Source organism: Psammomys obesus, unplaced genomic scaffold, assembly GCF_907164565.1.
Source record: "Psammomys obesus unplaced genomic scaffold, mPsaObe1.curated_primary_1811, whole genome shotgun sequence".
Lineage (NCBI taxonomy): Eukaryota > Metazoa > Chordata > Mammalia > Rodentia > Muridae > Psammomys > Psammomys obesus.
The window spans coordinates 4,583,544-4,596,991 of NW_026585987.1; positions in this window are offsets into that span (position 1 = coordinate 4,583,544).

Below are 13,448 nucleotides of genomic sequence, written 5' to 3' on the forward strand. Positions count from 1 at the left end.
TAAATCTGGTCGAGTAGATAAAAGTAAAACCCTTGTGAGGAACTTTATTTTATTTTATTTTTTTTAAAAAAGCCCCTATGTAGAACTTTAAGAAATCACACTTTTTTGTATGCTCTATTGGTACAGCTTTAGCTCTGTCAAGAGAATCCATATTTACTAGTGGAACTGACAATGATACATTGTCAGTTCTCTATGTTCTCAGGTTTTAAATATATTTACTTGATTATTGAAATCAACCAGAGCAGCCACCAATTTTTAGTATTCTAGTGTATAGTACAGTTGTGTTTATTAGTTTAGACACCATGTGTGACTCCCTAGCATAATCCCATCCATTCGGTTCCTGTTGTGGCCACTTGCCCACCAGAGTGGGAAGCATTTTAACAGGCTGGGTGTGTCAAGTCTGCACAGTTACTGCTTGTGTGTGGGACTTGGTGAAGGGAAGGAATTTGCCCTTTCCCTGCTGTTCTTGCTGTTTTACCTTGTGTCCAGCATTCTTGAATTGGCTGTGAAAATGAAAAGCTCATGTTAATGTAGTGAACAGATTACAGGTCTTGGGCCAGCTGTGCACAATGACACGTGTGTGTGTGTGTGTGTGTGTGTGTGTGTGTGTGTGTGTGTGTGTGGAGACGAAGCTCCTGGGCAGGGCAGGAGGACCCTACAAGCTTGAGGCCCACGTGAACAGCAGTGAGATCCAGAAAACAGGCCTTGTATGTCATGTGCTACACCTGATCAACTTGTCTCAACTACCTAAGTCTGGAAGTGGGTTGAGTGAATGCATGGGAGAAATGACTAGTTAAATTACTGTGGCCACATCTCTGGTAGTGATCCCTAGCTTCCATACCCAGTTTCTTCAAAGGTTGTCCCTTGTTCTGTCTTCCTTTTGAAACCATGTTTAGTTACCGGGATTGCACGTCCTCTCCTATTTTTATGTGCTGTTGGATCTCACAGAAATTTAGTCTTTCAGTTCCACCTCTGAGCACTTCCTGCCCCTGGCTCTTCAGTCCCTAACCCTTGATTTTCATGGCCAGTCATTTACAGACCTTTTCCCCAAAACTCACTTCACAGGCATGTCCTGCTTAACCTATGGGTTAAATATCCAACCTTTTCTCCAGTCCTAGAGTTAGACCATTCCTGTGTGAGAAAAGTACTCCACGGAGTAGGAAGAACTGAAGCCCTTTCTTGTTGGGGATTTCCCAGCTGCTCCTAGATCATCCTCACAGGTATCGTTCAAGGCTCTCAATAAAGAGTACATCTTTCTTCAAATCTGTCTTTCTCGGGTTGTGTTCCAGCGTCTGGAGAGCTCAGGACTTTGTATTTCTAACTGCTACTTCACACTCCATGTGTTCAGTTCTGCTACTTCCTTAAGTGTAGCTCATGCTGGTGCTGCTTTCCAGCCACGAGTGATGTCTTCCTACTTTTAAAGCGAAAACTCCTGGCCTGATACAGACTCACAGGTATGATCTGTGGAATCAAATTTTTGGGTTGATATTCTCACTGCGGCTTGCAGGTGAATAAGCCCGGGCAAATAAAACTTCTCTGAGACACTTGCTGTTTGCCAACTATGGGTACCATACCCTGTGGTGGGCAACTGTTATGACAAGTCGGACTTTCAAGCCCTGCAAGAAAGTAGTGTGGGCCGGAGAGGTGGTTAAGAGCACTGGCTGCTCTTCCAGAGGTCCTGATTTCAAATTCCCAGCAACCACATGATGGTGCACAACCATCTGTAATGAAATCTGATTTCTCTTCAGGTGTACATAACAGATCACTCACATACATAAAATAAGTACATTTTTTAAAAACAGAGAACATATCGATATTTTCATCTGCTCCTGATGCAATAGTTAACCCCTTTATGTCAACATCTCAATCACCTTTGAGCTCTCAGACTCCAAAGCAGTATTATCTTTTCTCCTGTATTGTATCCACGACCCTCAGTGCTCTGACTTCTGCTTCCACAAGACCCTTCTAACCCTGCTTTCCAAAGACCAAAAAGATCCTGTGTGCTCTTCATTGCAGTGAGATCTCTAACATTAGAGCTAGTCCAGGCAGTAAACGAACTGAATGTTATCCTTGCCCATCTGAAGAGGGAAAAAACTCCAAACACTTGCTATCCAGAGACACCGTTTGCAGGAGGGAGCTTTGGCTGTGGTGGGAGCATGGAGGCTGCAGATTCCTGAGGGAGGACTGTGGAGAGTGGAAGGAATGGGCTGATAGAGGTGTTCAAGGTAGAGGCGCCTGGACCAGTGGAAGGGAATCAGCAGCGCGGCTAACAGGAAGACCAGACTAAGCAAAAGGATGATGAGTCTAGTGAAAAAGAGAAGATGCAGTTGAGATCAGATTCCCCAAGGACTGAAGGTATGTTGATTTTAGAAATAGGAAGTCGTTTACCAGGGGGAAAGCTGGTTTCCCAAGGATTAGTTTTTGAAGTTTTCAACTTCTCCAAGTGCACCTTGTATCTACAACAACACTGAGCTTTAATTAATTTAGGGAGTCTGTCCTCTGGCTCTCGATATCCAGTATTTACTCTGGGTAAGTTTGAACTCTGGGCATGTATGTATAGGTATGAAAAATAAATAAATAAATGTAAAGCTTACCTTCAGGCAGCAGAGGGCAGTCTTTCCCTCCTTATCCACACAGATGCAGGCACCAACAAGGTTGGCGCAATCAGTTTCGCATTAGCTTGAACTAACTTGAACAGCACTGTCTACTCACTGCCAGGAGAGTAATGAACCGCAGCAGCATCACTAAGTCATGTTTGCAGCTTGACAGGAGGCTTTCCCTGGTTATTCTCAGTAACCTCTCACCATAACCAACAATGGAAAGCACACAAGAGGCCACAGAGAGCCGGTCAGGGCACTGGGACTGTCCCTGTCATTTCTAATGTGATGTGGATGAAGGAGCGTGAAGTGGCAGGGGTCCAGGATGACAGTGGGGTGATGTCTGGTTTGTAAGCAGAGGAGCAAATGCTTATGCAGAATAAACCCATGCTCAGCTCCTAGGAGCAAAGCTGCCAGGGAATATGGAGGTGCAACGGTTAACGGTAAAGCCTGCCAAGAGAAAGGGCCTCAAGGAGAATGCTTTGTCATTCAGCTTGAAAACAGTAGAGCAGAGGCTGTACTATTGGAGGCTGGTGGGTGCTAACAGTGTATTATCAGGCTCCTGTCCAGCAGGTCACTTACAGTGCAGCTTGCTGCAAAAGTGTAGGAACCTACACAATGACACTGTCCAGTGACAAGCTCAGAGGTCTCCATTTTCTGCTAAAATAAACAACCCAGTATTCTTACACCCACACACCCACACACCCTGTTTGCAGGTGGTACTAGGATGAAGCTAGGTCATCTTGCATACTACGTACACACCAGTGAGGTATTCTCCAGCCCTCTCTTTACTTCTTTGAGACAGTCTTGTAACTTGCAAAGGTTGGCCTTGAACTTACTCTGTAGCCCAGAAAGGTCTTAAACTTGTGATCTTCCTGCCTCAATACCCCTGCCCCCAAAATAGCTAGGAGTGCATAATTATGCTTCACACTGGACTTTAAAAACCATTGTTTTTGAGGGTCCGTATAAGTTGTCGGTGATTGAAACTGAGCTCTGACTCACCACAGGTAATGCTTGCATAATGAGGTAGCAGGGAGGAGGAACTCTCGGGTTAATGGATAAAGGTCTGGGTTTTTTAAAAAAAGCTGTGTGAAATTCTGTTCTACGGTTTAATCATAGTTTAATTCACAAACTATTAGGAACTTCAAGTTGTCACTGTTTTTTTTATTTTTATTCTTTTTAATTTTGTTTCTGTTGCTATACAAATTATGCATAGAAAATGTCGTTTGCATGCATTCCTGTGCAATTCTCACTTACAAAGAACAGTTTCTCAGAAGTGAGATTACAAGGTCATAACGTCTTCATGCCTTTTTAATTTTGCAAGCTTTGCCTTATGTTGTAGGAGACAATATTTACTAATAATTATCTTTTAGTAAAGCTGCCGTTAGTCCTAAACAGCTGTATAACCAAATCACCACACAGAGACTGCGGTTATTTAGTTAACCCAGCACACAGTGCTGGGCAATAGTTACTCCCTCCTAAACCTCCAAGCCTTCATAGTTTCCTAACATTTAGATTTCCCACATTATACTTGCTTTTAGTGATATATTATGTCCAGTCCATCTCCACCTAGTTCCAAGATCTGTTTTCCAGCTCTCTCTCCTAGCTCTCTTCTCACCCATTCTCCTCCCACTCATTTCCTCCCCTCTTTCCTGTCCTCTGGCGCCTCCCTTTGCACAACATTGTAGCTAGTTGTTTTATTTTGGCCTGTTTACACACAGTTGAGACAGGATGCTCAGAGTAAGTATCACAATACAATATCTGGACTGAAACCAGAGAGTGGTGGGGGAGTAGAAATCAGCATTTGAATGAACAAGGGTAAGGTGTATACATTTCAAAAGAACATTATACCAACGGTCTTAGATGGTATGGTGCTTTGGGTAAGAATGGCCCTCCTGGGCCCATAGACTTGACTGCTTAGTCATCAGGGAGTGTCACTATTTGAGAAAATTTAGGAGGTGTGGCCCTATTGGAGGAAGTATGTCACTTGGGGTGGACTTTAAGGTTTCAAAGCCTGGTGTTGCTCTCTGCCTGAAAAAGATGTAGCTCCTAGCTACTGTTCCAATACCCTGCTTCCACTGTGGGCCCACCATGATGATAATGGGCTAACTCTGAAAATGTAAGCAAGCCCACAATTAAATGCTTTCTAAGAGTTGCCTTGGTGATGGTATCTCTTCATGGGAATAGAAGAATAAGAGAGATGGTGTGATAAATTCGTGCCAGAGTAACTTTGTTCTACTTGCTCACAAACTCTAGTAATAGGTCATTTCCCAAATTAAAACTACCTTTTCAATCAAGAGTAAAAGCTACTGAAGAACAATTACACTATTCTTTTAATACTCTGACATAAAACAAACATGTTGAGTGTCAGAAATGTATATATTACTACTGTTCGAGGGCAAAAAAAATTACAATAATTTTGTTTAAAGATTTTTTAGCTTTACTTTCAGTCTAGAATTGGCAGCAGTTTATTTCAGAAAACAAGCAAGACAAGAAAGCCTTACTCTGTAGACAGACAAAAGCTGAAACAGAAAATAGACCACTCATTTTCAATGTTATGTTTTTTAAAAGACCATCATAGGAGGGAGAACAAAAGGAGATGACTGAAGGATTAACATCCTTTAAGGTAAGGATGCAGGTAGGGGAACTCGGTTACCCTGGCAACTGTTTCCGGCCTGTATAGGATATCTAGCTGTTAACTCATAATCCTGACTTTCTCCGAGGTCAAACAATTTCAAGCGGTTAATATTTAGCCTAAGTGACTCTGTTTTGATTTTAGCCTGATCAGTTTGGGCCTAAAACAGTTTGGTTCAAAACAATAGTCTCTGTCATTTTGACTCAATTCCAATCAGAAGGCAAGAGATGGCAGGGACACGGCTGTTCTTAGAGTCTGATATTTATGCTGGATTGCTGTCAGAAAAGGAAGCAGGGAGAGATGGGCAGTGTGTCCACAGCCTCCCTGCCTGACATAATCCTCTTGGAGTAAAAAGGTTCCTCACAGGGGGGCGCTGTGTGGGGCGCGCCTTCATCCACTCACCCTCTGTATCAGGGAAGCTCCCACACCTCCTATGGACAGGCACCGGGAAGAACAGTGCCAGCCGCTTTTCATCTTGGCCAGAAACCACACAATGCCACAAACATGCTTGTGATCCGTGGCATTATTTGTACAATAACTAACTGGAAGTAAACATTGGTTTTACTTAAAGTCATCGTCCCCTAAGGAGGAGTCACAAAGCCCTGTTGCTAGGAGAACCTGCAAGGATATTTTAGTGTGTTCATTTTAGTTAAATGAAGTAGCTAATAGGATCAGTGTTTGGGGACAATTTAAATAGGAATGGGGCTGTAGAGGGAGTTATACAAGAATGCAATGTCTCTGGCTCAGTACATCACTATCTTTTCTCCATTTCCTGGGCATAAAACCAACACACACACACACACACACACACACACACACACCACATTCATTTTGCCTTCTGTGGATACAACCACAGATCAAAAACATTTTTATAAGTTTCTGTGTAATTATAACAGGTGCTCATGTGAAACCACCACCTGTAGTCTTCTGATGCTCCCTAATCCTTTTTCCTTTCAGTTACCACCCCAGTGAAGACATTCTGGTGCCCTTGGCATACTTCCCAACCCTGCCTACATCTCCTATGTCAGCACCTTGCATTTAAACAAACCCTGGTGCAGTTCTGCCCATATTCAGTGTAAAGTAGCCAAATCAACAGAGATATCACTACATGCCCCATGAAAATTGAAAAAAAAAATTACTATAATAAAATAACACAGGCAGAAACCACAGACACCAATTCTATAGCTGTAGTTATAGAAAATGTCCAGAAAGATGTATGTATTGGTGTGGTAATTTTGGAGGAAGAGAATTGGGATGGGAGGTGATGAACTGAGAGACCGAGGGCTTTCATTTTCCTCCTCCCTCTCAGTTATTTATTTCCCATCCCCTTTCCTAGTCTTTTAAAGACTCACCTCTTTCACCTGTTATTTTCTCCTCATGCTCATATGAATTAGTTTAAGTAAAAAGAAAATGACGCTGGCCCAGAAGGTCAAAATCCATATAAAAGATGAGAAAGACAAGCCCATGCTCTGAAGAGAAAGCCTACCATGCCCAGAGGTGTAAATAGTGAATATGCCTTTCTTTTTATAATTTTATTTCCTCTATTTTTAAGATTGTGATAGTTACACCATTTGCCACTTCCCTTTTATCCCATTCATTCCTCTAAACCTACTAATATATCCTTCCCTTCCTTCCTCTTTTCAATGCATGGCCTCTGCTTTTATTGCTGTTGCATGCATATACATATATGTGGATACACACACATTCCTAAATACAACCTCATGAGTCTGGATAAGTTACTTGTATTTATGCTTTCAGTGCCAGCAAATGTGATATTGGGTAACTAGTTGGCATGCTCCTTGCGGGGGAACACTGCTGCTCCCACTTTCATCTTTCCTGTTGCCTTCAGTTCTTCATGTAGGGTTGGGATGATTTTCAGGGTGCTTCTGCTGGTGAGGATGCAGCTGAATGGTCAAAATGTCACTTTAGTTATTTATGAGGTACTGATGAAAATTAAATTTTTTTTAATTTTTTATTAATTACACTTTATTCATTTTGTATCCACCCATAAGTCCCTCCCTCCTCCCCTCCCGATCCCACCCTCCCTCACCTTTCTGCATGCATGCCCCTCCCCAAGTCCACTGATAGGGGAGGTTCTCCTCTCCTTTCTGATCTTAGTCTATCAGTTCTCATCAAAAGTGGCTGCATTGTCCTTTACCATGGCCTGGTAAGGCTGCTCCCCCATCAGGGGGAGGTGATCAATGAGCAGGCCAATCAGATTATGTCAGAGACAGTCCCTCTTCCCATTACTATGTAACCCACTTGGACACTGAACTGCCATGGGCTACATCTGTGCAGGAGTTCTAGGTTATCTCCACGAATAGTCCTTGGTTGGAGTATGAGTCTCTGGGAAGTTCCCTGTGTTCAAATTATCTTGTTCTGTTGCTCTGCTTGTGGAGTTCCCATCCCCTCCAGCTCTTAATATTTCCCACTTCTTACATAAACTTCCATTCACTCTGCCCATCAGTTGGCCATCAGGCTCAGCATCTGCTTTGACAGTCTATACTGCAGAGGCTTTCAGAGGCCCTCTGTTGCAGGTTCCAAGGTTGTTTCCTGTTTTCTTCTGGCTTTCAGAGGCCCTCTGTAGCAGGTTCCGAGGTTGTTTCCTATTTTCTTTTTCTTCTGATGTCCATCCTCTTTGCCTTTCAGGATGGGGATTGAACATTTTAGTTAGGGTCCTCTCTTTTGCTTAGTTTGTTTAGATGTACAGATTTTAGTGGGTTTATTCTATGTTGTATGTTTATATGAGTGAGTATATACCATGCGTGTCTTTTTGCTTCTGGGACAACTCACTCAGGATGATTCTTTCCAGGTCCCACCATTTACCAGCAAATTTCATGATTTCCTTATTTTTCATTGCTGAGTAATACTCCATTGTATAGATGTACCACAGTTTCTGCATCCATTCTTCAGTTGAGGGGCATCTGGGTTGTTTCCAGCTTCTGGCTATTACAAATAAAGCTGCTACAAACATGGTTGAGCAAATGTCCTTTTTGTGTACTTGAGCCTCTTTTGGGTATATGCCTAGGAGTGGTATGGCTGGATCTTGAGGAAGCACTATTCCTAGTTGTCTGAGAAAGCACCAGATTGATTTCCAAAGTGGGTGTACAAGTTTACATTCCCACCAGCAGTGGAGAAGGGTTCCCCTTTCTCCACAACCTCTCCAGCATGTGTTGTCCCTTGAGTTTTTCATCTTGGCCATTCTGATGGGTGTAAGGTAAAATCTCAGGGTTGTTTTGATTTGCTTTTCCCTAATGGCTAATGAGGTTGAGCATTTCTTTAAGTGCTTCTCTGCCATTCGATATTCCTCTACAGAGAATTCTCTCTTTAGCTCTGTTCCCCATTTTTTAAGTGGATTACTTGGTTTGTTGCTTTTCAGCTTGTTTAGTTCTTTATATATATTGGATATGAGTCCTCTGTCAGATAAAGGGTTGGTGATGATTCTTTCCCAATCTGTAGGCAGTCGCTTTATTTTGATGACGGTGTCCTTTGCTTTACAGAAGCTTTTCAGTTTCATGAGGTCCCATTTATTGATTGTTGCTCTTAGAGCCTGTGCTGTTGGTTTTCTGTTCAGGAAGTTTTCTCCTGTACCAATGAGTTCTAGGGTATTCCCCACTTTTTTTTCTAGCCGATTTAATGTGTCTGGTTTTATGTTGAGGTCTTTGATCTACTTGGACTTCAGTTTTGTGCAGGGTGATAAGTATGGATCTAGTTTCATTTTTCTACATGTAGACATCCAGTTGGACCAGCACCATTTGTTGAAGATGCTATCTTTTTTCTATTGTATGGTTTTGGCATCTTTGTCAAAAATCAGGTGTCCGTAAGTGTGTGGGTTTATTTCTGGGTCATCTGTTCGATTCCATTGATCCACCATTCTGTTTCTATGCCAGTACCATGCAGTTTTTATAACTGTTGCTCTGTAGTACAGCTTGAGATGAGGGATGGAGATACCTCCAGAAGATCTTTTATTGTAGAGGATTGTTTTAGCAATTCTCGGTTTCTTGTTATTCCATACAAAGTTGAGAATTTTTCTTTCCGGGTCTGTAAAGAATTGTGTTGGCAATTTGATGGGAATTGCATTAAATCTGTAGATTGCTTTTGGTAAGATGGCCATTTTTACTATGTTAATCCTGCCAAGCCATGAGCATGGGAGATCTTTCCATCTTCTCATATCTTCCTCTAATTCTTTCTTCAGAGACTTGAAATTTTTTTCATACAAGTCTTTGACTTGCTTGGTTAGGGTTACACCAAGGTACTTTATGTCATTTGTGGCTATTGTGAATGGTGTTTTTTCTCTAATTTCTTTCTCAGCCCTTTTGTCTTTTGTATACAGGAGTGCTACTGATTTTTTTGAGTTAATTTTGTATCCGGCCACTTTGCTGAAGGTGTTTATCAGCTGTAGGAGTTCCCTGGTAGAGTTTTTGGGGTCACTCATGTATACTATCATATCATCTGCAAATAGTGATAATTTGACTTCTTCCTTTCCCATCTGTATCCCCTTGATCTCCTTCGACTGTCTTATTGCTCTAGCAAGGACTTCCAGCACTATGTTGAAGAGATATGGAGAGAGTGGGCAGCCTTGTCTTGTCCCTGATTTCAGTGGGATTGCTTTAAGTTTCTCTCCGTTCAGTTTGATGTTGGCTATAGGCTTGCTGTATATCGCCTTTACTATGTTTAGATATGTGCCTTGTATCCCTCTCCAGTACTTTAAACATGAATGGATGTTGGATTTTGTCAAATGCTTTTTCAGCATCTAGGGAGATTATCATGTGGTTTTTTTCTTTCAGTTTGTTAATATGGTGGATCACATTGATGGATTTCTGTACATTGAACCACCCCTGCATACCTGGGATGAAGCCTACTTGGTCATAGTGGATAATATCTGTGATGTGTTCTTGTATTCGGTTTTCAAGTATTTTGTTAAGTGTTTTTGCATCAATGTTCATAAGAGAGATTGGCCTGAAATTCTCTTTCTTCGTTGAGTCTTTGTGAGGTTTAAGTACCAAAGTGATTGTGGCTTCATAGAATGAGTTTGGTAAGGTTCCTTCTGTTTCTATTTTGTGGAATAGTTTGAAGAGAATTGGAGTTAGCTCTTCTTTGAAGGTCTGGTAGAATTCTGTGCTGAAGCCATCTGGTCCTGGGCTTTTTTTGGATGGGAGACTTTTGATGACTGCTTCTATTTCTTTGGGGGATATAGGACTATTTAATTGATTTACCTGGTCCTGATTCAGCTTTGGTAAGTCAAATTGATCAAGAAAATTGTCCATTTCATTTAGATTTTCAAATTTTGTTGAGTATAGACTTTTGAAGTAAGTCCTAATGATTGTTTGGATTTCCTCAGTGTCTGTAGTTATGTCCCCCTTTTCATTTCTGATTTTGTTGATTTGGGTGGTGTCTCTCTGCCTTTTAGTTAGCTTGGCTAAGGGTTTGTCGATCTTGTTGATTTTCTCAAAGAACCAGCTCTTGGTTTCATTGATTCTTTGAATTGTTTTATTTGTTTCTAATTGATTGATTTCAGCCCTGAGTTTGATTATTTCCAGCCGTCTACTCCTTTTTGGTGTGTCTGCTTCTTCTTTTTCTAGGGTTTTTAAGTGGGCCATTAAGTTGCTTGAATGAGCTGTCTGGAATTTCTTCTTGAAGGCACTTAGTGCTATGAACTTTCCTCTTAGCACTGCTTTCATTGTGTCCCACAAGTTTGGGTATGTTGTGTCTTCATTTTCATTGAGTTCTAGGAAGACTTTAATTTCTTTCTTTATTTCTTCCCTGACCCAGCTGTCATTTAGTAACAAGTTGTTTAGTTTCCATGTGTGTGTAGGCTTTTACTATTTCTGTTGTTGTTGAAGTCCAGCTTTATTCCATGGTGATCAGACAAGATACAAGGATTATTTCAGTCTTCTTGTATCTGTTGAGGCTTGCTTTGTGACCAACTATATGGTCTATTTTGGAGAAGGTTCCATGAGGTGCTGAGAAGAAGGTAAATTCTTTTGTGTTTGGGTGTAAAGTTCTGTAAATGTCTGTGAGGTCCATTTGATTCATGACCTCTGTCAGAGATATTGTTTCTTTGTTTAATTTCTGTTTTGTTGACCTGTCCTTTGTTGAGAGTGGGGTGTTGAAGTCTCCCACTATTAATGTGTGAGGATCTATATGTGGTTTAAATTTTATCAATGTTTCTTTTACAAATGTGGGTGCTCTTGTATTTGGGGCATAGATGTTCAGGATTGTGATGTCTTCCTGGTGGAATTTTCCCTTGATGAGTATGAAGTGTCCTTCCCCATCTCTTTTTATTAATTTTGGTTGAAAGTCTATTTTATCAGATATTAGAATGGCTACTCCTGCTTGTTTCTTGGGTCCATTTGCTTGGAAAGTCTTCTTCCAACCTTTTACCCTCAGGTAATGTCTATTTTTATGCCTTAGGTGTGTTTCTTGTATGCAACAGATTGCTGGGTTTTATTTACGTATCCATTCTGTTAATCTGTGTCTTTTTACTGGAGAGTTGAGTCCATTGATGTTGAGAGAGATTAATGACCGGTGGCTGTTAGATCCTTTGATTTTGATGTTGGCTGTGTTCATAAGGTTGTGTGCTTGGTTGCTTTTTGTTTTACTGTAGTAAGGTTAATTATTTCCTGTGTTTTCTTGACAGAAGCTAATTTTCTTGGGTTGTATTTTCCCTTCCAGTATCTTCTGTAATGCTGGATTTGTGTGTAGGTATTGTTGAAATTTGTTTTTGTCATTGAATATCTTGTTTTCTCCATCTATGAGGACTGAGAGTTTTGCAGGGTATAGTAGCGTGGGTTGACATCTGTGTTCTCTTAGGGTCTGCATGATATCTGTCCAGGCCCTTCTGGCTTTCATAGTTTCTGTTGAAGAGTCAGGTGTGATTCTAATGGGTTTGCCATTATATGTTACTTGGCCTTTTTTCCCTTGCAGCTTTTAGTATTTTTTCTTTGTTCTATATACTTACGGTTTTGATTATTATGTGGCAGGAGGATTTTCTTTTCTGGTCAAATTTGTTGGGTGTTCTGTAGGCCTCATGTATCCTTATTGGCTTCTCCTTTAACTTGGGGAAGTTAAAGGAAGTTCTTCAATGATTTTGTTGAAAATATTTTCTGGGCCTTGGAGAAGGGAGTCTTCTTTTTTCTCTATTCTTATTATTCTTAGGTTTTGTCTTTTCATATTGTCTTGGATTTCTTGGACGGTCTGTGTCAGGAATTTTTTGGATTTAACATTTTCTTTGACAGATACATCGATGTCTTCCATTGTATCTTCTACACCTGAGATTCTTTCTTCCATTTCTTGTATTCTGTTGGTTATGCTTACCTCTGTAGTTTCTGTTTTCTTCCCTAAAATCTTCCTCTCCATTATTTCCTCCATTTGTGTTTTCTTTAATTTTTCTAGTTCTATCTTCAGGTCTTGAGTTGTTTTGTTTACTTCCTTCAGCTGTCTGCTTGTATTTTCCACTTTTTCTTTTAGTTCCTTCAACTCTGTTCCTTTTATTTCTTTTAGTGATTTAATTATTTCTTCTCTGAAGGCCACAAGCTGTTTGGCTGCATCTTCCCGTATTTTTTCACGGATGCCCATAATCTGCTTGTCTTTATCTTCCTCCATTTCTTTACGGATAGCCATGATCTGTTTGGTTTTATCTTCCTCTAATTCTTTATGTATTTTATTTGTTTCCTCTCTTATCCTCTTCATCAGCATAGATGTAAGGTCATCTTCTTGCTTTTCTATTTTGCTGCATTGTCCAGGGCTGTTCCCCCTGGATGGCTGGGTTCTGGAGATGCCATATTGCTCTGTCTTTTGTTCGTTGAGCTTTTACACTGACCTCTACCCATTGGGCTGATTTAGGTGTTGGCTGTTAGTTTTTGTGCTTCCTAGAGTCCTGAGGTAGGGAGTATTCCCTTGGCCGGAAGATGATTTTTCCTGAAGGAGTCTTTCTCTGCTTTTTGGTTATGGTCACTGTATGGCCAGTGTTTCTCAGGAGTTGCCACTGCTCACCTCAGGTTTATAGCCCTGAGTAGTAGCTGTGGTCTATGTTAGGCAGGGGGGGATCTCCTCTTTCCCATAGAAGTTCTCAAGACAGCTGCCCCACTGCTGGGTTTCTTGTTATAAATTTAGTGTGCTGCTGCTCACTAAATTTCCAGGTACAGTCCTCTTGAAGAACCTGTTGATTCCCTAGCTGTGAGGTTTTCTCCCAACAGGGAAACTCAGTCTGTTAT